Source organism: Mirounga angustirostris, unplaced genomic scaffold (genome assembly GCF_029215605.1).
Source record: "Mirounga angustirostris isolate CCGP_5_RB_7025 unplaced genomic scaffold, mMirAng1.0.hap1 SCAF_8, whole genome shotgun sequence".
Lineage (NCBI taxonomy): Eukaryota > Metazoa > Chordata > Mammalia > Carnivora > Phocidae > Mirounga > Mirounga angustirostris.
In genome coordinates, this window is record NW_026991716.1 from 145,301,055 (window position 1) to 145,309,882 (window position 8,828).

Consider the following 8,828-nt stretch of genomic DNA (forward strand, 5'->3'; position numbering starts at 1 on the left):
GAGCCCTGGGCACTCTGCTGTCTGCTCGGCCACGGCGCCCGCGTCCTGCTCAGGAGCAGCTGGGACCCCATGGATACATCACACCTGAGCCAAATCCATCCTGGCCTCAGCACATGTTTCTTGGCCAAGTGGCTGACCTAAGAGTAAGCCAATCTTCTGGCTGAGATCCGGGGGCACCTGCCATGCGTGTTCCTCCTTCACACTTAAAAAGCTACCCAATAAGGCTACTAAGCTGAAAACTTGCCCACAGGTCTCCCGATGGGCACAAGGGACCGGGGATGAAACAGAACCCACAGTGATTCGCAAGACAGACCCTGCGCTCAGACTCCAGAAACACGAGCCCACTCAGACTCACGTGCCCCACAGTAAGAGCACAGATGCGCTGATGTGGGGGTGACGCCATGCGTCTGATGGGTGAGGGAAGTCTCGCAGCAATCTGCCCAGTTTATAAATAAACTCTGACAATCCCTGCCTGCACGTTCCTAAGGCAGGTCCCAGCCCCCAGGGCCTGGGATGCTCCCAGGGGCCCGCCGCCTGCCGGCTTCAGCACAGTCTCCCCCTTCATGTTGCTGTAAGAATATGGATGTGACGCCTGGAGCCAGAGCCGCCACCTGGAAACCAACTGAAAAGCAGGACAGCACGGCACACAGTCCTCAAGCCTGTGAGCCTCCTCCCTCCAGATGGCTCAGCTCCAGGCTGACACGAAACACCACCATCAGGTACTTAGTTATAGGAAGGAAGACGGCACGGCATCCCCTGCAGAGAGGACGCAAGGACAGACAGCCTCCGGAGAAAGACAAAACCCACCCTCACTGTGTGTACGACACACAGCTCACTGCTGGCACAGAGCAGACGAGTCTGAAATCACCCCGCACGGTCCCGCGTCCACACGTGCACAAGGAAATCCAGCACAGCACTGGTTAGAGCATGGGGCGCGTCGGAAGAAGCCGGGTCTCCGGCAACAACAGGATGGGTGAAGACGCTATGGCACCTACCCGTTGTAGAGAATTTCATAACAGCTGCTGCGAACAGTCTGAAGTCACACTCACAGGCACGGCTAAACCTCAGAAACAGAATCCTGATTATTATGAAAGGTGTGTTGCATTAGCAAATATAAACCATGGATGGGAAGCAAACACACCAATCTCAATACGAGGAAAGTTACAACAGCCAAGACTGGAAGCAGCCAGGTGTCCACGGACGGACGAACGGATAAAGAAGATGAGGTGTATATATATACGGTGGAATACTGATCGGCCATCAGAGCGGATGAGACCTCGCCATGTGCAGCAAGGATGGGCCTGGAGGGTATTATGCTAAGTGAAATAAGTCAGAGAAGAACAGATACCCTATGACCTCACTTATATGTGGAACCTAAAAAACAAAAGAATAACAACAACAAAACAGAAACAGATTCATACATACAGAGAATAACCTGGTGGCTGGCAGGAGGGAGGGGCGGGGGGCAGTGGGGGGATGGGCAGAATAGGGGAAGGGGATTATGACATATAGGTCCTGGGGATGGGAGTGCAGCACAGGGAATACAGTGAACAGTACTGGGTACTCTGGAAGGTGACAGATGGTAGCTACACTTACCATGGTAAGGAAAAAAAAAAAGCAGAGGAAAGAGGGGGTGGGAACTGGCCCAGGAAGGCAGGCCACTAATTACCCCATAATGTTTTATTTCTTCAAAAAATTTGAAAGCAAAACAAATGTTAATATTTGCACAGGGAGATGTGAACAGGTGTTCCGTCTGTATATTTAGCACGTGCGTGTGTGTATGAAACATTTCCTGTTTTAACTTCACTACAAACAGTAGGATCGTCCCACGTAGTATCAATCAGATGCGTTGCTGAACCACGGTAAGAGTTCCACGTTCCGAAGCCCTGGGGCCTCTCGTCACACCAAGGCCCCCGCGTGCGGCACTGCAGACGAGCTCTGAGGAGGGAGAAGCCTGTCCCTCGGCTCTCACCAGCAGCTTGCGGTGAGGTGATTCAATTTTGCACAACATGCGTAAATGAAAACCCTCTATTTACATACGACCCAGTAGGAAACACGGCTCCCCCGGACCATGGAGGGAAAGGAAGCGAAGAGCAGGCTACGCACCTTTGGATCTCATCCTTGCACGTGTCGACGTGGTACTTGAGGAGCTGGAGTTCGGGCCCGAAGACGACAATATAGAAGTGTCTATTACGTACTTGGAAAACACATCTCTGCCCTGGAACGTGAATCAGCAATCACGGCCAACGTAACAGAGGCAGACAAGACACACACGGAGACTCTACACGTGGACACTCATCCTTAGAACCGGTTCCCCATTTTGTTTCTTCTTCCCGACTGCTTCTGAAAGATGTCACACGATTGAAATGTTTCTGTAATGAGTATTTTGAATCCCAGCCATTTAAAAACTTTAAAATAAAACTGATCTTGGCAGTGAGCATATTAAGCAGTGAGGATTTTATTAAAGGTAAGTATTAACCATGGAACACAGTTCTGAGGCGTCAGCGACATGTGGGAGACGACAGTGTCAACGACCCTAAAGCAGACCCGTCCCCGTGAAGCTGCTCCCAAACGCCTTGTCCCGGGGTCCCCGGGCTGAGGACTTCCCTTCCTGGCTAGTCTTTTTTTTTTTTTTAAAGATTTTATTGATTTATTTGAGAGAGAGAGAGAATGAGAGAGAGCACACGAGAGGGGGAGGGTCAGAGGGAGACGCAGGCTCCCCGCCGAGCAGGGAGCCCAGGAGCCTGGGATCACGACCCGCGCCCAACGCAGCCGCTCAACCGGCTGGGCCACCCAGGCGCCCCCTGGCTAGTCTTCCCAGGACCCAGGCCCCTTTCACAGTGACCCCCGCAGGCGGTAACCACAGCCTGGACCATCTGACCCGCGGGGGCGCGGCCCCGTTGCCACCTCCGTCTCCCGCCTCGGCTGCGACGTCATCCCCACCGCCCTCCGGCCTCTCCCGTCGTCTCCAAACGGTCTCCCCTAAGCGCGTGGAAACGCTCCCACGTAAGGGAGTGTGCGTGCGCGTGCGCGCGTGTCCGCGTGCGCGCGACACCCGTGTGAGTGCGCAGGCGCACACGCGTGCCAAGACGCTGACGCACTGACCGCCGTGGGTACGCGTAGCCCCTGCGGTTCAGCCGTTTCCCAGGCTCCGCGTGAGGGTGCAGGCCCGGGCCCCGCGAACGCCCGCCTCCGGGACTGCCGGCCCGCCGCCGGGGCCGGCGTGGGCCTCGCCGCACGCCGCGCGAGCTCCGCCCCACGGAGGGACCACAGCCGCAGCGTCCCGGCCGGCGCGGCTCCCGCACGCGGCGCGCGCTGCCCGTCGTGCCCCGACGGAACACAAGCACCGGGGCCCCTGGACTTGCAGCCCGCAGGACCGGCCGCTCGGGAGCAGAGCGCCGGCCCGGGGATGCCTGTCGGGCTCAGTGCGGTCTGCGAAGGAGGGGCTTCCAAAACGAGTGTTCGCGACACGCAGCTCAGAGTTGCGTCTGTGCTTGGAAAGACACCGACTGTGGAAACACAAAACGCGGCAGTGTAAGAGGCAGGGGGGCGCCTGGGGGGCTCAGCCGTTGAGCGGCTGCCTTCGGCTCGGGTCACGGTCCCGGGGTGCTGGGACCGGGCCCCGCGTCGGGCTCCCCGCTCGGCGGGAGGCCTGCGTCTCCCTCTCCCGCTCCCCCTGCTTGTGTTCCCTCTCTCGCTGGGTCTCCCTCTGTCAAATAAATAAATAAATAAGAATTGCTGGGTCCAGGGGTGCCTGGGTGGCTCAGTCGTTAAGTGTCTGCCTTCGGCTTGGGTCACGATCCCGGGGTCCTGGGACCGAGCCCCGCGTCGGGCTCCCTACTCCCCGGGAAGCCTGCTTCTCCCTCTCCCGCTCCCCCTGCTTGTGTTCCCTCTCTCATTGAGTCTCTGTCAAATAAATAAATAAATAAATCTTTAAAAAAAATTACAGATAGAGCTCAAGCCGCGCTGGGAAGCAGAGGAGCCCAAGGACAGGCAGAGCCAGGCCGCTGGGGAAATGAGAACCGTGGGCTTTCTGGAGTGGAGAGGGACAGAGAGGCCAGGCTGCGGTGCGAGCGCCCCCCGCACGGCACAGCTGGGGAGTCTGGACCGTGCCGTACCACACGGGGTACGGGGATGGGCCCAGGGACCCCAGAGGCACAGCAAAGCCGCCTTTCCCTGCGGGCCCCGCGTCTGGCCCGGATGGTGGAGAGGGGACCCGCAGACGCGGCAGTGCATCCGGGAACGTGCCAGCCTCCGGCTCAAGCACTCTGTGACCGAACGTGCAGGGAAGCCAGTGCCCCCGTGAGGACATTCTTGCTGAGGCTGGACCACCGCAGAGGAGACAGTGAGGGGCTGACCCGCCGGAGAACCAACACGGAAGAGGTGGAGACGGCAGGAGGGATTTATAGAACAGGCACCGCAACCCAGGACAACCAGAGCCGGATTTCCCAGGAAACAGCTCTGCTGCCCTCTGGTGTAGGTTTCTGGGGGTTTTACCAGAAGGACGGAGGCCCCAGCGCTAGGCTGCAGGCCTGCACGCACCATCGCTGCTTTGCTGAAAAGCAGCAAGGCCGGGGACACCAGGGATGGCACCTGTGACGCTTCACTGCAGGTCAGTGTGTCTGAGAACCCGCAACCACCCACTCCGTCCCAGGTGCTCTGGGCCCGGCCGCAGGCCCAGGGTGAGGGCGTGACAGGTAGGCGGCTCTGCCTGTTCTGGCCTGGCACCTGCAGATGCACCTGTATTCCCAGCTCAGTGGCTCCCTTCCTCGACATCGCATAGGGGAGCTCAGACCGCCACCGCCTCACCCGGCAGTGACAAGGCCAACAAGCCACGAGTCAGAGGGACACGCGCAGTGAAGTCACCACCATTTAGCTGGGTGTAATTCTTCCCAATTAAGTGGTGATCCACTGCACTGGGGACACCCTCCTCTGTCCTGCCAGCCCTCTCTGCTAACCAGTATTCTGAGCCTGGGCGCCCAGACAAGGTCAGCTTTGTTACCAAAGAAGGCCGAAGTGCTCTTATCGCAGAAACCCTAAACAGGCACCCCTCTGCTGACCCCCAAGCATCGCCGGGGCATCGATGAGCCCACCCAGTGCAGCAGCTGGTAGGGCAGGGACAGACCCCTCTGACTCCGAATGAGAACACTACACGACCTCCTCCTCCGAGCTCCAGCCTGCACACAAGCAGCAGTGACCGCAAGGCCTGGCGCGGGGACCCCAGTTCCAGCCGGCCGGTGTGCCTAGCAGGGACCTCGGCTGGGCTCCTCCTTCCTCCTCTCAGCTCAGCTCCACGCTGCACACACTGCCTTCTCACTGAACCACACTGACGGCCTCGCACCTTGGATGGCAGGTTCCCCTGCGGCATGCACACTGCGGGGATAAACCTCAGGAACAGAACGAACAGGACACAAGACACATCTGAGTCCTCTCCTTCCCTGGAGCCAGGGCCTGGCCTGAGGTGTGTGACCCCCGACGCCACAGAGAAGGAACGCAGGATGGCAAGAGTGTGGCCGAGATCAAGCAGACTGAGAACTTAACACCAGGAAGCAAGATGTTCTGAGCTCAAGTCCACCCTTTTTTCAGAATTGGTTTTTAAGCAACTCCATAATATTTAATAAAATCTTAACTAAATTTAATCTTGTGAAGGGGCTGGCCCCAGAATTCCACTCTTACACCCCTCAGCCCTGGGCACATCCTCCTGCAATGTGCTCAGATCCATCCACCCGTGTCCTCAAGCATCTGCTCTGTGCCCAGCACACGCTGAGGGACGGAAGCAAGGTCCCCACGATGCTTGTGCTGGACAACAAGGTGTGATGGGCGGCGTTCCACATTCGAAAGCACAAACATGAAGCCCTTATTGAATTCAGTGCAGTTGTGACCACTGGCTTTCAAGCTGGGATGCACAGCTGGCTGTGCTCTCCTGGGACCCAGTCCTGAGTTCTCTAGGAGGGGATTCTAACTTAGCATCTAATTTTAACCACAACAAAATACCCAGATTATACTGGCCTCTTTTGTCCTAGATTGTGATGAATATTAAAGCGCCCATTTTCCTGCTTTTTGTGTCAAGTGTGGAGAAAGGAATCGTATTTTCAAAGTTGAACCGTATGACTAGTAACCCAGCAGTACAAGGCGGAATGGTGTCCTAGAGCAGGTGGGGTGGGTAAGAATGACACTTTTCCCCAAAACACTAACAGGGCACTTTTTTAAAAGGCAAGTTTGAACATCTCCTGCATTATCTGAATTCAGCCACAAGCCCTATTCCTGCAATAAAACAGATAGAGAAACATCCACATCCAACATAATTGCCATTTCTATCAATTGTTGAGTGATAGAAAGATACCCAGGCGGAATCCCAGGCACATGCAAGGTGCCTTAACAGGAGCCTTCAGAACAACAGTTTGAAGCCAGGAGGAGCCACGGAGCGTAGGGGATGATGTGGCTCTGGGCCGGGAAGCCGCCCTCCAGAAGGCCCCCAATGCTGTCAGGAGGCCCATTGTAGACTCCGGAGGTACCCGAGTCTGGAGGAACGCTGTGGAGCATGCTCCTGCCCCCCTCCACCCACCATGTCTGCGCCTCACCCCCTCCGCCAGGTGCCCCCTCCTCTACTTCACAGAAACACTTGGACCGGTAGCATTTCTGGGGGTTTTTTTTGTGTTTTTGTTGTTGCTAAAATATCTACCAAGTGTGAGCCTTGCAGCGAGAGGCTCCAGGAGCCTGACCGAGAGTGGGGGTAGCTCAGAATCTGTCAGGAAGCTACAACAGCAAGACTTCCAACACCTCTGCCCTCACCTCAAATCTACTCACCCGAGAAACATCCTCACCTCGTTACGTTTATAAAAATGTCTGTGTACAAACCCTCCTAATTTTCCAAACGTGCTTTAGTCATGTCTGTAAGATCTGACTTTGCCCCTCCCCAGCAACTTCGTAGAAGCTTAGTTCCCTGACCATGGGGCACTGCGACAGAACCCCTGCAGCCTGGCCTTCCTGGTTACACCCCTTCTGCCCAGTTTAGTGGGGCCAATCTGGTTTGCTAAACCTCCATGCAAGCCTTAGTTCTACTCCAGTCTGATCTTAAAGAGAAGAGCAATTGATACCCAGGACCAAAAGGAGACCCACCCATAAATGTATAGTAACTAAAATTAACACACATCATACCTGAAAAAACAGCAGGTGTCCCAGTGAGATCAGCACGGAAGACCAGCGAGTGGTTGGCTAAGCCACAGGCAAGCCACCATCCATCCCCTGCTTAAACACGGTAAGAGAGAGCCCTGTAAGATCACAGCTCACAGGAGTCACACTTGCAACAGGTAAATATAGAATCTGTAGTTAACTTGACATCCCTCAGGTTGTGAGGGAACCTAAAACAGCACTTGCTCAATGGCTAACCACCACACTTTGAGGGTCCACCAGGTGGCATCCCCCAGGATGTCCTTTAGAGAGGACCTGGGAGTTAGGAGCCACAGGGCTAGTCAGAGTCAGCATGGGGTTCTGAACCCAGAGAACCCTAAACCCCAGGGCACCCTGCCTCCCATCAACAGATTTTAAGACACATAGTATTCAGCTACACAAGAATATTTAAACCTATCCCTAACACAGGGCAGAACTAAGTTACAGACACCCCCCCAAGATTTTCCAACTCGCGGAGCTCCTACTTTATTTCTAATCATATCATACAATCACATGATCATAAATAAGCAAGACCATCTCACACCACAAAGGTACTTTACTGATGATATTATGTATCTTATTTCCCAAAATCACTCAAACATGCTTTGGCTAAACTTACATGAAAAACGAAGGGAACTTCGCATAGTTGGAAGTAATGAAACCTGCAGGAATGCCCTCAAAATGCTGAGGGGTGGCCTTCTAGCCACTGGACTGAGGGCAAACACATCTTCTCACCTCTAGGTATGTCTAGAAACCAGAAACAACGTGTGCTTCTGAACAAAGAGCTCAGATCGCAGAGCCACCTGGACGGGAGCTGCTCCCCACTTCCTGCAAACTCACTTAGGAAAAGTGCTGAAGGCCCAGAAAAGAGTCTGGCAGAGGCATTTCAACGCGCTTGAGAGAACATGGCCATCACCAGCCCAAGACGCGCTGGGCCTGCAGGAGAGGCTCCATCTGAGGAGGGATGGTGACCACAGAGGACACTGAGGTAATCTGCCCTGAGTAGTCTCCTCCACCGTCTGCGAACCAGCCCCCCACCCCCTCGCGGCTCCCTCCAACACTACAGAGGAGAGGGTCACACACACACAGCACAGATCTGGCCGAGCCTCCCAATTCCAAATCCAGGAGCTCCCGTCTACAGCAGCGGCCAGCGCGAGCGGGAATGCCCTAATAATGCCAGTACGCTCAAGGGCAATGTGAGCTTTGATTTTAATCCAGACTCAAACAATGCCAGAAAACTTCACGCAACCAAGATTTTTAAAGCTCTATTTACGACAGAACAGTGGCAGTTGAGGGACCCTTGGAAACACAGCGAAGGGCGGCCCCGGGCGCGGCCTACCTGAGTACTGGACGCAGCTCGCAGCGGCCGGCCCGTGCGCGAGGACATGCTGCTTGTGGACTTTGGTTGGCGGAGAACTCTCCAAAGGGTATTCCTTACTGGAAGGAACATCAGAAAGATGAAAATCGAGAGAGTTCAAAGTGAGATGAGAAATAAAACAACGGACTAGAAATGGTGGATTCTCCCCTATTTACATGTGCAATTTCATTCTATCCAACTTAAATACATATAAATACACACAGAGCCATGAATTACTCTGTAAAATGCACTTCTGCTCCATTTTCAGTACAAACTGTCAAGGATTGCTCGTGTTCACCAT

The 8,828-nt window shown here is 55.0% G+C and overlaps 1 protein-coding gene across 1 annotated transcript in view; it reads right to left on the reverse strand.

Moving 5' to 3' along the window:
- Positions 1–8,605, reverse strand: part of LOC123836555 (WD repeat-containing protein 27) — a 31,971-nt gene extending 23,366 nt beyond the window's left edge. Inside the window, exons 1-3 of the mRNA XM_064598374.1 lie at positions 8,510–8,605; positions 7,159–7,245; positions 2,107–2,218 (exon numbers count right to left, since the gene is read on the reverse strand). The gene's annotated coding sequence lies outside the window, so the exon portion shown is untranslated. The remainder of the gene's footprint in view (positions 1–2,106; positions 2,219–7,158; positions 7,246–8,509) is intronic.
- Positions 8,606–8,828: the final 223 nt, after the last annotated feature.